Consider the following 22,885-nt stretch of genomic DNA (forward strand, 5'->3'; position numbering starts at 1 on the left):
GGAGATTAATGTCGAGCTGCTCTTCCAACTTGCGTGCCACTAGTTGGCGTTATGTACCCTACTAACAAGCATTGGGTATATTCAAGTGATAAGAAATCAACTCATAAATTAAAACTGTTATACTCAGTTTACTCATTCGCTCAACCAGGAGCAACGCTAACTCAAAAGAAACTCTCTAACGTACTTACACAAACACTTTCTCCAACTTGATTTCATGAGCAAATTCCTCTTGCGCTCGTTTTGCTCAAACACCACGAAGTTTGCTACAACCGAACCAACCTCAATAAATCGCACTTTTAGCAAAAAACGACCACAGCGGGGATAAAAATTATTGACATTCTCCATGTGACGGAGTATTCGTCGTGTGTGTTGTAGATTAAATTCTTATACAACTCGGTCAGTTTGTTGTATATCCTTTTGCGTGCAGGTGTGTGCATGATTGAGTTCGTTACGTATGATGCTCGTCGTTTGCTTGACAATTTCGTATAGCATAGGGCATATTAGAGAAAATGTTGCCGAATTTGCCAGTAGATGCGTGATGGACGTTGAATTTGACGGTCGGAGAATTTTTTTTAAGTGAATATAAGTTGTACGATTTTGCAGTTAAATACAAAATAGAGTGTTAGTAGTGGAATGTACTAAACAAGCGTTGTGCGATTTAAATAAAAAAAAATTTGCAAAAAAATTTTATTAGTGAGTTTATTATGCTAATTGAAAATTTATTGAAGAATGTTTTCTCTTTGTACATATGTTATTGCATGCTTTATAGAATGCTGTAATTATAAATGTGTAAAAACGGATTTTAGCACATATTGATAAGTGAAAAAATTTATTTTTTTTCAAGTTTCAGCTTGCTTTAATGTTTACGTTTAAAGTGAAGCCATTTCCCTAGACCATAAATTTAACAAATATACGTACATACATATTAACAAGTGTAAGTGTGTGTGTGTGGCGTGTAATTTGTTAACGTCACTTTAAGATTGCTGAATTGCCGGGATTACGTGGAAGCTGCTTAAGAAAAGTAAATATTTTTTCTTTGTGTGTAAGTATATATTTTGTGGAGAGATGTTATTTGTATATGAGACAAGATCGCACATGAAAATTTGGTAACTATGCTGCAAAATTATTTGGTAGCTACAAAGTTTGATAGGATTGGTTATTCCTGTTTTAACCTGTAATTATTTCAACAAATGGCGAGATAGTATCTGCTTGGACATAATCGAACAAGAAAAGGTAATTGTGCAGTTTAGGGGCCCCACGCATATTCACGTCTAGATCAGGAATCCGTTTAAAAGTTATCCGCGAAAAACTGTTCCATTGGGCATGTTTTGTTCCGGCACAATTACGTTACTCTAGGCACATGAATCAACTTAATTCCGATATTTGGTATATTAATGTTATTTGATATACATGAATTAATGAAAAAATAACTTTGAATTTCACTTATTTATTCTTATTAAGGAAACCTAAATATCAAAGAACTCCCCTATTTCTTTGTTGCAGTTAAACACATGAACACACACGAATGGAGGTGAATAGTGATGCCAGCTCAGCAACAATAAAAATTACTTATGCTTTTCTCTAGTCGGAACAATGCAAGGTGGTGGCGGCTCGACATAAATTGAGATAAACATCCATGCTCTATGGTTTTGCTTTTGTTGAAGAACTTGCAATTTAATATACACATTTAAAGAGATAAGTTTTTAAATTATCGAAGCCAAGCGGCGCAGCCAAAAATCTATACATTAAACTTAAAAAAACCTTACAGGCGAAAATTTATGTTTTATGGTGCGAAATGAAAAGAATTAAAGACATTTTTTCATTTAACGAAAAAGCGCAAATTTTCATTCCAAATTTCTATACTTAATGATACGATTTAACCGAGAGGGGTAGCGAAGAGAAGAGGAGAGAAGGACAGGAAGGGAACAGAAGGGGAGTGAAGAGAAGAGAAGGAAAGGGAAAAGAAGAGAATGAAAGGGTGGAAAAGAGAAGAAAAGGGAAGAGAAGATGATAAAAGACTGCGCCTAAATAAAAATGAAAATTCCAAATATATACCAGCATCACTTTATTTGGTTAAATATACGTTTTCTCTTTTTTTTTTTTAATATATTAAATAGCAAAATAATCAATAAATTACAAAAACAATGTAATTGTATGTTTATTTAAATTTATGTTGAGCCGCCACCGCCTTATATTAATCCTAACAGAGAACAACAAAGGTAATTTCTATCGTTGCTGGGCTGGCAACACTGTTCACATTCATGTGTTTTTATTTGAACAGTAATTTTTTTTTTTTTTTTTTTTAGATTATATTAATATACTAAATATAAATATAGAAGATTGTAAACGTGCGGGAACAATATGTATCACACAAACCTGTTTTTAGCCGATAACTTTTAAACGGGTGAAAAAAGTTAACTTCCGCTTTCGGATTCTTAATCTAGACGTAAGTATGCGTCTTTTCATACCCCACTCGAAAATCTTGGCCCAATTTTAGGGTGGGGCTCCTAAACTGCAATACTATCCAAGAAAATTCGGTAACTATGCTGAAAAATTCTTTACAGGTGGAACGTTGTGTAGGATTCGGTTACTCCTGTTTTAACCTGTAGTTACTTTAACAAATTTCGAGATAGTATCTGATTTGTTTGTTCCTGTCTTAATCTCTATTTATTTCAACAAATGTTGGGATAGTATCTGACTTTGTGAACACATGATACTTGTATATTAGAAAAGTTCGTACATAAAAATTCGGTAATTATACTGTAATAACCTTTGGAGGTGGAAATTTGTATGGGATTGTTTTTGCATATTTTGTTTTAAATTAAAACTCTTTAAATTTAAATAGGAATTTCTTAAATTAAATTAGTTTAGGACAAACTAGGGAAACTTGTAAAAAATATGTAAAATAACTCTTAGATAAGCTTAAAACCAAAAACGAGACAGGTTAAATTAGATTAGGTTGAACTGGCGGTCTATGCTCCTTAAATTTTAGTATTTTACAATCAATAAAATGATTGCGTTAAGCGATATACATAGATAGATTTTAATTTTAATTATTAAAGGAAATGTTTGATGAAAAATTAAAACAACACGTCATCAGGAGGCGAAAGCTGATTTTTTATACCTTAATTAGGAAAATTTTTCAAAGTTTTCGTTTTTGTTGGTTTGTAGCATTGCTTCACCCGATCCAATTGTTGCGATCACTCACGCACCGCCTAATCCTTAAGTGCAAGAGCTAAATGTAAGCCGCAAGTTTAAGTTGGCTAATCACTGCAGTGTATTCCAAGCGGAAGTTGCTGCGATTAAGGATGCGGTGGATGAAATGCTATCTAGTGCTACAAAAGTTAGGGAATTTAACATCTGCTCTGATAGCCAAGCGGCTTTCAAGGCCATGAGCTCAACTAAAGTGCGATCGAGCGTGGTCTGGGAGTGCCTGACATCGCTTGCGATTGCATCGAATTATTTTACAATTAAGATTATCTTGCTCCTGGGCCATAGTGATATCCCGGGTAACTGTAAAGTGGATCTCTTAGCCCGTATCTGTACAACTGAACCGGATGTAGATAGCTGTAGGCATTTCGGGATTCCACTGGCCACCTGTGGATTTCTCCTCCATAGCTGGTCCTCGAGTCAGCTCAGCTAATGTAGGGCGGACATAACGTCTTGCAGGGTTGCAAGATATTTCTAGCCGAAAGGATGGCAGTAGGTCTGCTGAAATAATTGGGTTCACTAAGGCTGACCTATCAATGGTCATTGGGGTTTTTACAGGGCATTGTGCCATGGGTATCCATGCAGTACGTCTCAATATACTGGAAACTCCATTCTGCTACGAACGTTCTTTGGTCGCGACTCACTTGGATCTCCCGAGGATTTATCCAAAGTTGAGATCGGTACCAATCCGAGCTTTATCGTTGCTACCCAACGATTCTCTAACTAGCTAGATCTACGTCACCGTTATTTTTGATGTATGTGGTACCACAATGAACCTTCGTGTTGTCAAAGTGATCTATCCTTATCAGGGCAGCTACCACCTAACCTAGGTGAGGTTGACAATTGGGTTGGAGAAGTTATGTATTGCGCTGGCAACCCTTTGAAAGGGTTGTGATACACAACCCCTTGAATCTATTTGATATTTTAATCGCCTCTTACGACAAGCATTCCTATCGCGGTCATATTCTAACCCCTAACCCGCTCGGGTAAAAGTTCTAGTCATGAAATTATCCTAGGTGAAAGTGGATGGGATCAGGGAATCGGGAAAGATTCCAACTTTTCATTTTTTAAGGACAAAATAAAATTCCGGCCCTATAACTAAGGAGCGGCTTACCCAAGTTAAATGAGTTTTTTACCCATCAACCCCGTAAGTATCTGCATTTGAAACCTATATGCACACTTCAAAATGTTTGTTACTAATACCCCCGGCCGGCCGCGATGTATTCCAGGTTCATGCCTCGGACAAAGCAACATTATTAAGATTTTAGAAACAAGTTTTTAAATATAAGAATATTTTTTTAAGGGGGTCGCCCCACGGCGATGTTTAGCATTCTTTGTAAGTATATTTCTGTCATGAAAAGCCATCAGTGACAACCCACCTGTCTTGCAAATGCCGTTCGAAGTCTTCATAAAACAAGTAGATCCCGTCAAGCCAATTTTTAGGAAAATTTAAAGGATCACTACGCAATTTGGAAGAGAAGCTCGGCCTAAAATTTCATCGGAGGTTATCACGCCTTAAATTTATTCTTTCTACATACTATAAATTTGTCATCGAAAAACCAAAACCAATTCTCATATTATTATTAAAAAATAAAAGATCCTACTGAATTTCATTTTCTAACTTATAAAATATAAGTCCAGATTTCATAATTTTTTTCGGACTAAAAAATTTAAAGTTCGAAAATAATTTTTTCTGAAGGTACGCCATTGTAACTGTTGCATGAAAAAGCTGCACTTTTGCTGTAAAGCGTTGTTAGTAACTATCAATCCGCAAACGTTGAAAATTAATTTAAATTTAAAACATGTTTTCATACTTAAAAACCAATAAAGAGCAATCTTCGCGTAAGAAAATAAATAGAAAATATTGCTTTATTCATTGCATTTCTATAAATTGAACAAAGCAAACCAGTTCTTAGAAATGAGCCGCAAACAAATGCATAGTTTTGGTACAAGCAGATATACAAAGTATGCAGCGTTCAAAGAATAAAACTGTGCAAAGAAAGCAACTGAGAAAAATTGCACAACAACAAAGGCATGGCTTTGGCTGAATGTGTTTGTAACAACTCAACTATCGCACGAGTGCGGGCTCGAGTCCAACTCCTGGAAGAAAAGTCTTTGAACAGATTAACAAGGTACAATGCAAAGATCTGTTGCCTTTTCTATTCTGATGTCACGTTGTTTCCCAACTTATACAATAAAAAAACAAAACTTATTCTACTTTCGCCACATATATTTATTCTATAAAACCATGGAAGCATGTCTTATACAAGTGCGTGGATACTTTCTTGGTTAAAAAAAAATTGGTATGCTTTATTTCGCACAAAATTTCTATGGCAAACTATTACTTTCTTTTAATTTTTTAGAGTTGAAGTTCTTTTCAGCATGTGACTTATATTTCTGCAAACATTATGTATGTGAATACGTGTAAGGTACATCAGCAGTTGACATAAATTAAAAGCTTAGATATATAAAGATTATATACAGTTCATATTCTTCACTTCATATATCTGGAATGCCACGCGCTGACTCTTAACACATTTACAGTTTTTTTGCTTTGTTTATTCTCTTCCTTCTTAAAATTTTCCGCATGCTTCATATACGCAGCCAACCAATTTCATTTCTTGTTGACCTCCTGCTATGCATTACTTTACTACATAGATATGTAGGAATGAAACAATGAACAGAATACTTCCTTAAAGATATTTTCATAAGTTTTAAGCTATTTTAGGTCTACATATGTAGATAAGTATATGTGTATACATCTATAGTGACTCAAAATTTGTCCATGTGACGTTAGTAGAGGGACACAATTTTAATGCGGGCCACCAAAAATTATCTTTTTTGCGGATATCGAAGGCAGCGATAAGTGTTAGGATTTTCCCTATACTTTCTTTTTAAAAAAATTTAAAAGTCAAATTATTATTTATTCTATCGGTTATACCTTCTGCTCAATTTTTTTGAATAAATCGTAGATCTATATACTTTATTTCTATAACGGACAAATTTAATCTACGACCAGTGAGTATAATATACTCTTTCGGGTACAGGGCAGTTTTTGCTGAAAATTAAAAAAAAATAAAATAAATAAAAAATATCCACGGTCCCAACAAAAAATTGAATGTTGGTAAAAAAAATTTTTTTTAGATCAATTTAGAAAACAAAAATTAGTCTTAACGTCTGAGATCAAGAAGGTGCCAATTCGCACAGGGATACAATTTTTTTTTCACATATGTGACCCGGTCTATGAAAAGGTGGCTTATGACTAAAAAAAAAAGAAAAGTCGAGCACAAACGTCCTGAAGAAATGCACTGCTTATCTTTAACAGCTGTTTCTCGCAATTTCTTGTTTGAGTCATAAACCACCTTCTCATAGGGCAAATAGAAAATGTCCTTCATAAGGAAATTTGATATATATAAAATCAAGAATATTTGGAGTCTATTTCAGACAATCTACCCAGTGTTTCAAAAAGGGGCTTCCGTAGGATTAAGAAAAGTTCTCACTAGAGCTGGGCATTTACACTACAAGTACTCAACAACCTCTTCGAAAGTTCCTTTACGACTGACGCAGTGGTCATACCCATCATTTGCGCATTCGTGGGAATACCTGTTGTTTCCACATGCATGCCCGAAACACCGTACAGACCATTAAAAGTTTATGGTGGTAGGTCCCATATATATTTAGTAGACTCTTTCTTCTTCCGTCATTGTAGTCTTAAATTAGCATAACTCGCAGTGCTCTTCCATTTTTGCTGAATTTTGTATAAGTAAAAACTTAGATCTTTCCTCTAGACTGCCTGAAAAAATTGCAAAGTGGCCTTTTTAAAAACATTTTTCAATGCTTAGTTTTGAAATTTGTAAATATTCGATTTTTGTCATAGCCGTAAGATATTAGTCATTCAAGCGGTTTTCGTTCGATGACTCTTAGCTTAACTGTTGCTGAACAATTTGATATCTAAATAAACGCAGGGCCGTTGGGCTCTGTTCTTTCTACAGGTTGGCGAGTTTGTAGCTCGAACTAACAGCTTCCCAGCGCCTCGTGAAACATGGCATTATCGCCGGCTAAATCCTACGCGACCTTATCTATAACATGGATGTCCCAAATGTCGATCATTTTGAACATCCACGTCGATGGCACTACGCTGGAGATTATCCTACGCCCCAAAATCTTGGATGTGACGTTTGATCGGGATCCAAATTTTGGTGAGCATGCGGCCGAAATTGTACCGAAAATTCAGAGCCGTAATAAAATCCTCAAATCTCTTGCTGGCAGTAATTGGGGAAAAGACAAAGAAAAGCTCGTTACCACTTATTGGCTGCCGATTGCATGCTAGGCGTCACCTATATGGTCGCCAAGCCTAAAAACTACTCACGGGAAGAAGCTAAGGCCTGCCAAAATACTGCTCTCAGAACCGCCACGGCTGTCTTCTTATGTCCCCAAAACACCACCTACATAATGAGGCGAGAATACTCCCCATCAGGGAGAAAAATGAGATGCTAACCAAACAGTTCCTGTTGAATACCCTGAAACCTGGGCATCCCAACAGACATCTGATTGATGTGACAGCACCGCCTAGGGACTTAAGGAGTCATCGGCGTAAGCATTTTGAGGAAATACGGCACCTGCGAATTCAGCCGTATGAAGCCAAAAAACACAAGCAGGTTCTCAGCGAAGTCCTCAAACAGGCGCCGGACCTTTATGCCAGGAATTGCCCGGTGAATCCAGTACTCAAAGAACAGTACCCAAAACTTGCGGAAGAGGAACACATACTCCCCAGGGAAAAGCGAGTCACTCTAGCTCAACTTCGATCTGGATACTGTAACAGGTTAAACTTTTACCTATCCAGAATCAACCCCGACATACAAAATCTATGCCCCGCTTGCAATATGTCCCCACATGACACCAACCATCTCTTTAATTGTAATGTGGAACCAACGCCTCTGACACCCCCCTCATTATGGGCCACCCGTGTTGAAACTGCAAGCTTCCTTGGACTCCCGTTAGAGGATATTGATGACAATTTGTGATCGGTTGCACCTATTGGATGGGGCGAAGCACTGCTGCAACAACAACAGCTTCCCACCACAATAAAAACCATACGATAGCATTGGTCCCACCACCACCTTACTCAGCCATATCACCTACTTTGGCCTGGGACCCACTTTCTTACCGAACGTCGACTTACAGATGTAGAAAGTGATGCAGACTTTTTATACTCGTTCCCAATTTCAGTTGAGGTTGCCAATTTGCCATGAAAATCCCTAATGAAAAGCTTTCTGCCCTGCAACTGCTGTTGGGACAATAAACTCCGTGGGACCTACAAATTTGAAACAAAAATTTAAAGCGCCAAGTATATATTTTTTATTTAACCCAAAGCTCTTATTTAAGATCGTGGTATTAGATGACTTAAATTTCATACTAGTACTTGGAAATTTTATAATTCATTTTTCAACCACTTTTTAAAAATTTTCCCGTAGGCTTCAAGAATGGGTTACGCGTTGATGCAACATGTTGCTAAAATTAAGAGTAAAATGTTAAGACATCAAAGCTGCAACCTTTTTAGATTTTCTGAAACTTGACCATAGGCCGTATGTTCCCCATAGTGAAGCGAGTAGACAGGGACCCAAACTATTATTTCATTTAAAATAAAAATACTTCATAGAAAATTATTTTATAAAAATAAATTGTGTAAGTATAATACTATGACAATTGGTTATGGTTCCTCGATGACAAGTGTCCCCTATTAGTAAAAAACATTTTGAAGTACCCTTACAGGTTTCAAATCCAGATATAGATTGTTAAAAAATTCGTTTAATTTAGATAAGCCATTCCTAAGCTATCACCTAGGACACATTTTTTTAACAAAAAAAAAAAAAAACTATTAAAATGGGTCCTTGTATATAGACCATTAGCCTCTTCAGCAAAGTGCGCTTCATAGAAAACACAATGGTTACACCATTGCACAATAAACTTATAACTTTTGTTGTACTGCGTTATTTATGACAAATATTTTGAAAGTGAATTGAAGTCACTGTACATATGTTTGTTAGTAACATTTTTCTCTTTTATAATTTCAATCTTTAAAAACTTCTCCGAACATAAAATATGTAACAGTTTAGTATGCTTTCTATTTCGTATCTTCCTTACTTTGCATGTGGAGCGTTGGTAGGCACGTAGAGTGTTTATATGTTAGTTTTAAGGAGTGCTATTTTTGCTTTAGGACAAAAACTGTCGAGTTTGCGGTTCATTCCAGATAGACTGAAAACTGCACTACCTACGGCGCACTCATACGCCCTGTCAACTGCTAGACAAGCAGCTGCGTGCTACTTCCTGCAGTTAGCCGCATGAAAAAAAAAATGAAACACAAATACAAGTACATATATATGTAAACACTTTCGATAGATATGGCAAGCATGCAAGCACTCTACTGCTACAAAGTAACTATTTTTATATTTAACTTTTTTACAAATTCTATTTTCTTAGCTAATTTTTTTTTTTGGCTTTAGTATTTCAAGCACCCAAGCAGTCAACCAACCATTCAGCTATTCACTCAGCCAGAGCCAACATCTTCTAGCTGCTCTTGAGCATAGTAAAGCTAATATTTTTTCATATAACCTACATTTCTGACAATGCCAGTGAGTTGCAACAAAAACAACAGCAAAGCACCAGCAACATGAGTAGCAGCAGGAACACACCAAACACATACTAAACGAACTGTTTATATGCCAGAGCCTGCCATGGCGTATGAGCAACCTCAAATCATATAACACATTTACACGCTGCTTGCTTGAAAGCTGACTGAAGACGCCAGCATTTTTTTGTTTTTGTTTTTCATGAGGTTTTCTTCATTTTTTCACTCAAATTTTGCCTTTAAGAAATTTTGTGGCGTTAGTTAGCACTCTTGCTCTTTCACTGCTAGATAATCGTCTGTCGTCTATGCGCCATTGTCTGCTCTACTGTAGTACTTGGTCACCCAATCTAAGTCTGCTCAACATTTTTGTTGTTTTTTTAATGTTCACTATCGGATTTAATGGGATTTTCTTATTTTTACGTTTAGTTAGTTAAGCTTCAACGACATACGACTCCTTTGGAGGACCGTGATTAAAGTGTTGGTTGGTAAGATACTAAAATGTGGGGTGTGTGTACGTGTGCTCGTGTGTGTCTGTATTTGAGTGTGGGAGTTTAATGTCTGGTACTATGACAATATTTTTTGTATTTTTCGGTATCATTTTCATTTTCGCCATAATTTTTTGGCGTATTCATGGTTATCTTTGCACTTGCAAATACCAAAGATAAGAGCACAAAAATTTTGTTACAAAAACTTATTTAGTGAAGAGAATGTGAGTTGTGCTTGGTTTTTATCTTAAAGTCGGTTTCCTCTTTTATAAGTCATTCACAGTTCACAAGTTGATAAACTGTCCAATATACATATATACACACATACATGTTTATTAGAAAAATAGCAGCAGTTACTTAAATAAATTCTTGGAAGCAATAAAATATCAAACCATATATGGCACATCCATATGTTGGAAGGTGTTTTATATATTGATAGTGATTTTTCTTTTTTTATACCTTTCATGAACAAGAAATGGTATATTAACTTTGGTCCGATGTTTGTAACGTTGAGAAATATAGAAGATAGTATCACCATTAAGTATACAGAATTGATCAGGGCGACGAACTGAGTTGATATAGCCATGCCCGTCTGTTCGTCCGTCCGTCTGTCCGCTTGAACGCAAATTAGTCGCTCAAATTTTGAGATATCTCAATGAAATTTGGCACAAGGATGTATTTTTGTATTATATTAAACATTTGTCGGATCCGGTAGGATCGGGCTAGGACAATATACATATATGTATCTCCCATACAACCGATGGTTCAGATAAGACGATTTTGGTCATTCCTGCCGCAATTTAGGAAGTATAAACGTGAAACTCGGTGATATATATTTTAATATATCATAGAAGATTTCGTGTAAAAATCATTTCGATCGGAGCTATATAAAGTATATATCCCACATAACCGATCGTTCAGATAAGAGGGTTTTTTGGCATTTTTTATTTTATATTTATATTGAAAATCGTTTAGGTATGTACATCTGTTCACTATATATTTTTTATCTTATACATCCGATTATTTGGAGATTACGAACTTGATGAGAATGTTGTTCAGCCCCATTCATGAAAGGTGTAAAGTCTTCGGCACAGCCGAAGACAATCCCGTCCTTACTTGTTTCGTATTATGTTGAGTAGGGGCAACAAAAACTTACCAAAATAGTTGGGTGTAATTGCAAACCAGGGACCACCCATTTGGTTTTAAATGCATTCAGGTAGGCAAGCAATTTTAATTTATTATTTTAGAAACTGCTTGCAATAAATGCGTGAATACATTTAAAAAGTAATGCACAATCCCCGCCTTTAAATTATCCCCATTTCCCAATCTAAAAATATGCTAAATAAGTAATACGGATTGTAAACTTTGTATGTTTGCTGGTTAAGGTATTGCTGAAAGTTATAGAATATATCTTATTGTTGTGAGATAAGTATATACAAGCAAATTTGCTGAAATAATTCAAGTAGAACGGTGGGGTAATGTAAGGTCACCGGAAATAACGTCGATTTCCTTTACGGCCACTTCTTTTGGCCCTTGAGTCAACTGTAGTTTTTTTTCACTTTAAGATCTGAACACATGCAATTTTTGATGGAGCACCACGCGTTGACAAATTGCACGTGTTTGTATGAGGAGCGACAATAGCCTATTTAAAGGGGTCAATGGACCACAAGCTGTTGCGCTTGTGTTAGAGAGAAGCCAGTCAGAAAGAAGTCAGAAGAGGCTGAACGAGCGTGACAGGAGCAGATATATTTGGGTTGTATGGAAAAATTTAGAATACATTACAATCAAGGCTCGTGAAAAACACAGTATGATTATCTTAAAAGGTGTCATCCCCGATGCTTTATTTATTCTATTCCACTATTTTCTAAAAGTCTTGAAGATTAACCCTTACAAATTTTAAGTTCTCTATAGTGAATATTTTCAGGGCTATGCAGAAACGAACAGTTTGAAAAATTTCAACTGCCAGAGTTAAAAGAATTAACGCCTCAGGCTTAACTTAAATGTTGTTGTTGTAGCTATAAGGACACTCCCCGAAGGCGTTGGGAATTCTTATCGATGTTGCTGATTCTTTGTTGAATGCAGATCCGGTACATTCCAGTAACAAGCACCATAAAGGTACTACCCCGACCCTCTCGGGAAAGATTTGATATGACCACATGTAACTTTCTAGGCCATACTGCCCTCCCACGCCTAGATTCATCAGGATGTCGAGATCACCAGAGCCTCGACTGTTGATGAAACAGGATTCGCCATGGGTAGTTGATGTTGACAATTGGGTTGGATAAGCTATATATTCCGCTGGTAACTCCTTGAGAGGGTTGCGCAACAAAACCCCTTGAATAAATTTGGTATTATAGTTGCCCTTTACGACGGGCATACTTACCGCTGGTATATTCTAAGCCCCCTAACCCGCTAGGGTACACTTACGTCTTAGTGGGGAGTGCAAAAACAGCAGCATTACTCCGCTTTAGTAGTAGTGAAGCTGGAAAATTTGTAACTAAATTTTAAAAGCTGATAGTGAACTACTTTCAGCTTCAACTTAGCGCACACGCATTTTTTCACTTATTTGAGTGGAGTGCAGAAAACTTTAAATCAGTGTTTGCATTTGCTACTCAAGGTAAATGGCAGAGTCAACTTAGAATATGCTCTGCTACAGCTCCGATTCTGAACATGAACAGAGCGGATCGCGGAGCCGTGTCGTATATAAGTGATAATATTTCTTAGGCCCTAATAAGACCAACGTTGTGTTTTAGAGAGAAAAAATGGTAAATTAAAAACTACGAGAAAATGCTATTTGTAATGAAAATATGGAAAATTTGCGCGTGTGGCTAGATGTACGATTGAACTTGCCTGAGTGTGAAAGGGATGCAACAAATTAAATGGGATTAAACTTAAATGACACCCCTTGTTCGAGGAAAATCGCGAATCGCTCTGCATAGAACCGGCAGCCGCTTGAAGCGTAGAAGTTGCGTTTTGATATCCTTCTCTTTCGTGCGCATATTTTATATTTGTAAGTCTTCCTATGAATAAAATATCTGAAAGATATAACCATTCACCCTTCTTTAACTAAAATTTAAGAAACAAAGGCAAATGAAAGAAATTTAAATTTTTTTGGAAGAATGTTTCTCAAGAGTCGATCTATTACATACACATCGTTGCTCTTATATAGCAGGACAGCATTCATACTTAATATAATACAACTAGCAGACCCGGCAGACGTTGTTTTGCCCTAAATTTTGCCTATCTGCATACATTTTAATAAGCTTTTTCCGTTTAACTCTGCCTTTCCCCCACCCCTCTTCACTTTTTCCCGATCCATTTATTCACTCCTCCCTCCGTCTTTTTCGCTTCATCTATCACCATATTGGTTTCATTCTATTTCTTTGTCAGTCTCCTCTCTTTTCTCTTCTCTCACGTTCTTCTAATTCTTCTTCATCCTTTATTGTCTGTCCCAGAGGGTGGTATGTATTTTGTTCCAGCCCCAGTCCCACTCCCACTCCAAGTCTCAGTCGCAGTCTTAGTCCTAATCCCAGTCTCAGTCCGTCTCTGGTATACTTCCCGGACAAAAGGATCGTAAATACTAATATAGGCAAAGTTATGTACCAAATTTCAGGCAAATCGAATAGGACGTATGTAAATAGGTATGTGGGTATTATTAATGCATATTTATACTCAGTTGAGCAGAGCTCACAGAGTATATTAAGTTTGATTGGATAACGGTTGGTTGTACATATATAAAGGAATCGAGATAGATATATACTTCCATATATCAAAATAATCAAGATCGAAAAAAAATTTGATTGAGCCATGTCCGTCCGTCCGTCCGTCCGTCCGCTAACACGATAACTTGAGTAAATTTTGAGGTATCTTGATGAAATTTGGTATGTAGGCTCCTGAGCACTCATCTCAGATCGCTATTTAAAATGAACGATATCGGACTATAACCACGGCCACTTTTTCGATATCGAAAATTTCGAAAAACCGAAAAAGTGCGATAATTCATTACCAAAGACAGATAAAGCGACGAAACTTGGGAGATGAGTTGAACTTATGACGCAGAATAGAAAATTAGTAAAATTTTGTATAATGGGCGTGGCACCGCCCGCTTTTAAAAGAAGGTAATTTAAAAGTTTTGCAAGCTGTAATTTGGCAGCCGTTGAAGATATCATGATGAAATTTTGCAGGAACGTTACTCCTATTACTATATGTATGCTTAATAAAAATTTGCAAAATCGGAGAAGGACCACGCCCACTTAAAAAAAATTTTTTTTAAAGTAAAATTTTAACAAAAAATTTAATATCTTTACAGTATATAAGTTAATTATGTCAACATTCAACTCCAGTAATGATATGGTGCAACAAAATACAAAAATAAAAGAAAATTTCAAAATGGGCGTGGCTCCGCCCTTTTTCCTTTAATTTGGCTAGGATACTTTTAACGCCATAAGTCGAACAAAAATTAACCAATCCTTTTGAAATTTGGTAGGGTATAGATTTTATGGCGTTAACTGTTTTCTATGAAAATGGGCGAAATCGGTTGATGCCACGCCCAGTTTTTATACACAGTCGTCCGTCTGTCCTTCCGCATGGCCGTTAACACGATAACTTGAGCAAAAATCGACATATCTTTAATGAACATAGTTCACGTACTTATCTGAACGCACTTTATCTTGGTATAAAAAATGAACGAAATCCAACTATAACCACGCCCACTTTTTCGATATCGAAAATTACGAAAAATGAAAAAAATGCAATAATTCTATACCAAATACGAAAAAGGGGATGAAACATGGTAGTTGGATTGGTTTCTTGACGCGAAATATAATTTTAGAAAAAACTTTGTAAAATGGTTGTGACACCTACCATATTAAGTAGAAGAAAATGAAAAAGTTCTGCAGGGCAAAATAAAAAACCCTTGAAATCTTGGCAGGTATTACATATATAAATAAATTAGCGGTATCCAACAGATGATGTTCTGGGTCACCCTTGTCCACATTTTGGTCGATATCTGGAAAACGCCTTCACATATACAACTACCACCACTCCCTTTTAAAACTCTCATTAATACCTTTAATTTGATACCCATATCGTACAAACACATTCTAGAGTCACCCCAGGTCCACCTTTATGGCGATATTTCGAAACGGCGTCCACCTATAGAACTAAGGCCCACTCCCTTTTAAAATACTCATTAACACCATTCGTTTGATGCCCATATTGTACAAACAAATTCTAGGGTCACCCCTGGTCCACCCTTGTGGCGATATCTCGAAACGGCGTCCACCTATGGAACTAAGGATTACTCCCTTTTAAAATACTCATTAACACCTTTCTTTTGATACCCATATCGCACAAACGCATTCTATAGTCAACCCTGATCCACCTTTATGGCTATATCCCTAAATGGCGTCCAACTATAGAACTATGGCCCACTCCCTCATAAAATACTCTGTAATGCCTGTCATTTGATACACATATCATACAAACACATTCCAGGGTTTCCCTCGGTTCATTTTCCTACATGGTTATTTTCCCTTATGTTGTCACCATATCTCTCAACTGAGTATGTAATGTTCGGTTACACCCGAACTTAACCTTCCTTACTTGTTTTATTTCGGCTTCGCATGCATATTTATCAGTTTTACCAGGTTGATGCGACTAAATCGAATATCACAATGAAAATTAATTTAGAGCTCTCAGCAACAGCTTTCATTTCATATCCATATTACCCACACATTCTAGGGGTATCCAAGTCCACGTTTTGGCCTATATTTTGAGACCCTAGTTACCAAGCGGTATAATATATTACTCTGTACTAAAGCACTCATCAACAGCACTCATTCGATATCTTTTGTATTTGAAATTTTTTTTGTTTTTGCTTTTGAAATTCAGCTTAAAAATTGCACATGGAACAATTAAAGACTCTCCTGAATTAAAAAAAATGTCTCAGTACTTCTAAATCGCGGGCCCCTCAGAACTCCCTGGTCCGGGGTAATCGACCGCCCCCCTCCCACCCTCCTCTCGGCGGGCCTGTTGATGTGGTATATTTGATATCGTTCGCTATAATATTTTTTATTGATACGCACGTTGTTTAATTAAACACCTAACAATTACACGGAATTATATCCGCACCACCTGAAAATATGAGTGCCGGTGCGTCTACGTAACATTTATTATTACGTATAGACATATAAAAAAATTGCAATAAAATAATATTACGATTATAAACTGAGATATATCCTATCCTATATTTCAAGCTAGATCAAACTACACACGGAATGCAAAACAAATTCAAAATCGGTTTAGTAGTTTAGGAGTCCATAGCGGACAAACAATGTGACACGTGATTTTTATATATAAAGATTAAAGATATTTCAGAAAAATCAGCAGATTTTTAATTATTGCCTGTCTTTGTGTATGTATGTTTGTACTCGCATTACTCAGAAACCACTGCATAGTTAAGTGAAACTTTCAATGCGGCATCAGAAGAGGTCTAACTCAAATTTAAGGCTACATTTTATGCCCTTACATCTCTAGGGTATCAAAACTCAAAACATAGACCCGGATATTATTTAAATGTATTTGTACAATATGGATATCAAATAAAAAATTTAACACATTTTTTTAAAATTTTGAGAGGTCTTAATCCGTTTTCGAGACCATAGGCCAAAATGTGGTTCAGGGGTATTATTATAAATATATAAAAATGAATTGCTGTTCGTTAGTCTCGCTAAAACTCGAGAACGGTTGAACGGATTTATCTTATCTTGGTCTTGAATTATTCGCGGAGGTCTAGGGAAGGTTTAAAAGGTGACAAAAATTCGAATACTTGCCGGGAAAATACTCAAAACAGCATATTTCCTCGAGATATAGGCCAAAACGTGGACCCGGGTACCCCTAGAGTGTGTTTATAGAATATGGATATCATATGAAAGCTGTTGATGAGTGCTTTAATAGAGGGTAATTTTCATACCCCTGGGTGACTATGGTCTCGATATATAGGCCAAAACGTGGACCCGGGTACCCATAGGGTGTGTTTATAGAATATGGATATCAAATAAAAGCTGTTGATGGGTGCTTTAGCAGATGGTAATTTTCATACCCCTGGGTGACTAGGGTCTCGAGATATAGGCCAAAACGTGGACCCGGGTACCAATAGGGTGTGTTTATAGAATATGGATATCAAATACAAGCTGTTGGTGAGTGCTTTAGTAGAGGGTAATTTTCATACCCCTGGGTGACTCGGGTCTCGAGATATAAGCCAAAACGTGGACCTGGGTACCCCTAGAATGTGTGTATAGAATATGGCTATCAGATGAAAGCTGTTGACGAGTGCTTTAGTAGGGGGTAATTTTCATACCCCTGGGTGACTAGGGTCTCGAGCTATAGGCCAAAAAGTGGACCCGGGTACCCCCAGAATCTGTTTATAGAATATTGATATCAGATTAAAGCTGTTGATGAGTGCTTTAGTAGAGGGTAATTCTCATACCCCTTGGTAACTAGGGTCTCGATATATAGGCCAAAAAGTGGACCCGGGTACGCCTAGAATCTGTTTATAGAATATTGATATCAGATTAAAGCTGTTGATGAGTGCTTTAGTAGAGGGTAATTTTCATACCCTTGGGTGACTAGGGTCTTGAGCTATATGCCAAAAAGTGGACCCGGGTACCCCTAGAATGTGTTTATAGAATATTGATATCGAATGAAAGCTGTTGATGAGAGCTTTAGTAGAGGGTAATTTTCATACCCCTGGGTGACTAGGGTCTCGAGATATAGGCGAAAACGAGGACCTGGGTACCCCTAAAATGTGTTTATAAAATGTGGATATCAAATGTAAGCTGTTGATGAGTGCTTTATTAGAGGGTAATTTTCATACCCCTGGGTGACTATGGTCTCCGGATATAGGCCAAAATGTGGTCAGACGGAAAAAGCTTATTAAAATGTATGCAGATTGGCCAAATTTAGGGCAGGACAACGTCTGCCGGGTCTTCTAGTTATAAATAAAACTATAAAAGTGGTCGCTACATAAGTATCTTTGAAGCGGTTACATAGCATTCGTATCCACCAACTTTCGTTAATACATTATGGGGTTTCATTTGAAGAACGACTAGAAATGTATTTTAATCATAAAAATTTTAAATAATATTTAAAAATCATAGCGGTACCACATTTTGGATTATTGAATTCTAGGTCAAGTGAACAGCTCGAACTTTTGTTTAAAATGACGTTCCGCCATATATATTACGTAATGGGACACCTCTCAAATGGATATAATTTCGAAATGTTGTCATAGAAGCAAAAGCTCTTATAATTCGTGGAGTTTTTATACCAGGCATACTTATATTCATAAGCTATTATTTTATTTAACATACAGGTGAGGAGTTTTCCATGACCGTATGAACGATAGCTAGGTTCAAAGTTTTTTTCGTAAATAGCAGTATTGTACATATTTAATATTTTAAGATTTAGACAATTTTAAAGAATCCAAAAATAAAAGTAAAGACTCGTTATTTCAAAGTTCCACGTATGCGAAGTGGCGGGTAATAGCTCGTAATTTTTAAATTTCCTTTATTTCCTGACGGGTACAATTCTTCAAAATATAGTAAATTTTTTTTTTTATAACAGCTTATGCGTACTGATTGTTCCAACTACTAATTTTAGTGAAGTGTTGATCGATATATTCGCAGTGCTAAGATAAAAGAAAAAAAAAATAACACGCACTCAATTTTTTTCAATACAGTGTGATGCTATAACCTTGTGCCTAATTTTTATACTCAGCTGAGCAGAGCTCACAGAGTATATTAACTTTGTTTCCATAAAGGTACCCCGTAACGGCATAAACTAATAGACAGATATAGGCTTCAATATATCAAAATAATCTGGGCGAAAAAAGAAATTCATTTAGCCATGTCCGTCCGTCTGTCCGTGAACACAATAAATTGAGTAAATTTTGAGGCATCTTAACGAAATTTGGTATATAAATTTCTGGGCACTCATCTCATATCGCTATTTAAAATGAACGAAATCGGATTACAACCACACCCACTTTATCGAAAAAGTAGATAATTCATTACGAAAGACGGATAAAGGGATGAAACTTGGTAGGTGGGTTGACCTTATGACGCAGAATAGAAAATTAGTAAAATTTTCGACAATGGGCGCGGCACCATCCACTTTTAAAAGAGGCAATTTAAAAGTTTTCCAAGCTGTAATTTGGCAGTCATTGAAGATGTCATGATGACATTTGGCAGAAACCTTACTCCTATTACTATATGTGTTCTTGATAAAAATCAGCAAAATCCGATGACGAACACACCCACTGTTTAAAAAAATATTTTAAAAGTCAAATTTTAACAAAAATTGAATATCTTTACAGTATATATGTAAGTAAATTATGTCAACATTCAACTCCAACATTTGTCTTCAAAGCTATCAGCTGAGTATGTAATGTTCGATTACACCCGAACTTAGCCTTTTTTACTTGTTCTGGTATTATTGTTGTAGCGATAAAGATACTCCCTGAAGTTTTGGGGAGTATTATCGATGGTGGTGGTCCTTTGCCGGATATAGATCCGGTAAGATCTGATAACAAGCACCACTAAGGTACTAGCCCAACCATCTCGGGAACGAGTTTTCTAGTGGTATTAGCGACACGCGTTACAGAACTCTTTTTAAAATTTTTTATTATGAGATTTTTGAATTTTGGAGGACCACAAATGTGTTAGTGGATAACCGTTAATAGATTAACACCACACGCAAATATTTTTTTATTGTTGACACAGCGCCTTTGAATTTTGCTTTCAGAATAAAAAATATGTCTTCTATTGTTTAATATTCTAGCGACCAAGTAGGTACGGAATCGTCTTCTTCTTCGTTTTCTTGAAGCGATAGAGACACACCTGAAATGTTTGGGAGGCTATCATGGTGATGTTCCATTGCCGGATATTAGCTGTATATGTATATACATATGCTTACTGACTAACTTAATCGGCGCTTAACCGTTTAAACAAGGCGAGCCAGTCGCTTCTTCTCTCTGCCAACTGGCGCCAATTGGTCACACTAAGGGAGTTTAAATTGTTTTCCACCTGCTACTTCCAACGTAGTGGAAGCAACCCTCTACCTCTTTTTCCATAGGCGGCTTCCGATAGAAAAACTTTATTGGACGGAGCTTCATTTTTCATTCGCATAACATGGCCTAGCCAGCGCAGCCGCTACGTTTTAATTCGCTCGACTATGTTGATATCCGCGTAGAGCTTGTACAGCTCATCGTTAAATCTTCTGCGGTACTCGCCATCGCCAACTCATAGAGGTCCACAAATCTTTCGAAGAACTTTTCTCTCGAACACTCCCAGAGCCGCTTCTAATACAGACATGTGTAAATAGAAAATGCAACACGTAAATGCCTAATAGTACTTGTTATACCAATTTGGTTTTCGCTGCCTCTGTTTGGTGCTGATTACTAAAACAACATAATACCAATACTGCGAGTACTAACCATTAGTTATTTACGAATGCAAACAATACTACCTAACATCAATTTAGCACCAGCAGAATAGTAAAACTAGCTGCAAATAAATAAAAATACACAGCAAATGTAAAGTAATGAGTGAATATCAAAAGTGATTTGAAGAGTAGGCTGGTAGGAGCCAATAGATTTAAGAGCTCAGGCGTAAGCCAAAACACTACGCTGCATGTACAATGCAATGGCATTATGATTCAATGGCTGGTTTTGTGGGTGGGTGCTATGAGGGGCGAGTAATGCACTATTATTCGTTACGTTACAAATTAGCATATATAATATTTACCTGTAAATAGAGTTGTTGAAAATTATTCAATAGAGAGCATGAAGCAGCTGAACTCAAAGTAGCAAATATATGACTGTTTTAAAGTAAGTATTAATATTGGTAGTATTAGAGTGAGCTGGTGCATTGTACATATATTTGTGGTCCATTGAGGTGAAAAAATTTCACGTGCTGCCGACTTTGCTTATTGAAAATTGTGAATCGCTCACTTATCTTTCAGCATTATTGATTTACACCTAGCCGTCCAAGCGATTTTTGCTTTTGCGTAACAGGTTACGCCAGCTTCCCTTATTTGCAATAGCTGCCACCATTTGAGAGCACTAAAGGAGATCATGCCTTCCTCTACCTACCTACCTCTTCACTGGATCAGTGGAGGTCTCCACCTTCATCTGCTTTTAAATACAGCCATTTACCTTTTATTCGCTTCACGATCTTCGTACATAAATCTTGCGCATAACTTTTCTCCCGATGACTACAAGGGCCATCTCATTTTACCTCGATACCGTCCTTGATAAAGAAAATATTGTTATATGTAAACTAAGCTTAGATTCCAATCTGGAGGCATACGCTTGTCTAACCATATTTTGGATAGGAATTGATGCATGTTCTTTACCAATTCTTTGCCTATGTTTTTGAACAGAACGACGTCGTTTACATTTATCATTATTTAAAAGTACTGAAAACCAGTTAAGGAAGGGTGACCCTACAGAAGAAACCTTGCACAAAATATCTAGGAATCATACTAGACAGTAAGCTGTCATGGAAGCTCAACGTGGAGGAGAAGGTGAAGCAGGCCTCAACGGCACTTTATACATGTAAAATAATGCTGTGGTGTACGTAGGGTTTATCGCCCTCTCTTGGGTTTTTACAGCAATTGTAAATCCTATTCTATACTATCGAGTTCTTGTTTGGTGGAAAGCCACACAAGAAACAACCTACCTCAAAAACATAGAGGGGCTATTCGGAATATCAATGCTTAGCATTACGGGAGCCCTGAAAGCAACCTAGAGGGCAAGAGAACAAAATGTGCAAGATCATTTCCTCCTCCAACCCGCACTTCCCACATCTTCTATAACCGACCAAGGCTAAATTAAAGGCATGTGACGTCAGAAGACAGTGTCCAGTCAAAATACCCGTCATGAGTCTATAGTCCTCTATTTTATATGTTAGAAGCAACTTTGTTAGTATAATGCAAATTTGTTTTTGGTTTCGAGCTTACAGTAAATCAGAAAAATGCCTTTTTTGTTTTTCCGCCAACGTTTCGACCTTTTTTTTTGGTCTTCTTCAGGGCTCAAAATTACTGCTTTCTTCCTTATCCAGTTGTTTTGTATAAATATTTTGTTTTCTGCATTGTGCAGAAATGGTCATATATAAAAATTTTAAATTATAGGGCTTTGGGATAATATAATTTAAAATTTTTTTATATGACCATACCTGCATAATGCAAAAAACAAAATATTTATACAAAACAACTGGACATGGAAGAACGCAGTAATTTTGAGCCCTGAAGAAGACCAAAATTAAAGCTCGAAACGTTGGCGAAAAAATAAAAAAGGCATTTTTCTGATTTACTGTAAGCTCGAAACCAAAAACAAATTTGCATTAGACTAACAAAGTTGCTTCTAACATATAAAATAGAGGACTATAGACTCATGACGGGTATTTTGACTGGACACTGTCTTCTGGCGTCACACGCCTTTAATTTAGCCTTGGTCGGTTATAGAAGATGTGGGAAGTGCGGGTTGGAGGAGGAAATGATC

The 22,885-nt window shown here is 36.7% G+C and overlaps 1 protein-coding gene across 12 annotated transcripts in view; it reads left to right on the forward strand.

The window, feature by feature from the left end:
* The first annotated feature begins 412 nt into the window (after positions 1 to 412).
* LOC137237648 (uncharacterized) overlaps positions 413 to 22,885 on the forward strand; it is a 548,551-nt gene continuing 526,078 nt past the window's right edge. For 6 of the 12 annotated variants that reach the window (XM_067761533.1, XM_067761529.1, XM_067761530.1 and 3 more), the window contains exon 1: positions 413 to 1,021. The gene's annotated coding sequence lies outside the window, so the exon portion shown is untranslated. Of the gene's footprint in view, positions 1,043 to 22,885 lie in introns of all 12 variants that reach the window. The other 6 variants (XM_067761531.1, XM_067761537.1, XM_067761536.1 and 3 more) reach the window with 4 other exon arrangements.

Source organism: Eurosta solidaginis, chromosome 1 (genome assembly GCF_040869045.1).
Source record: "Eurosta solidaginis isolate ZX-2024a chromosome 1, ASM4086904v1, whole genome shotgun sequence".
NCBI classification, from domain to species: domain Eukaryota; kingdom Metazoa; phylum Arthropoda; class Insecta; order Diptera; family Tephritidae; genus Eurosta; species Eurosta solidaginis.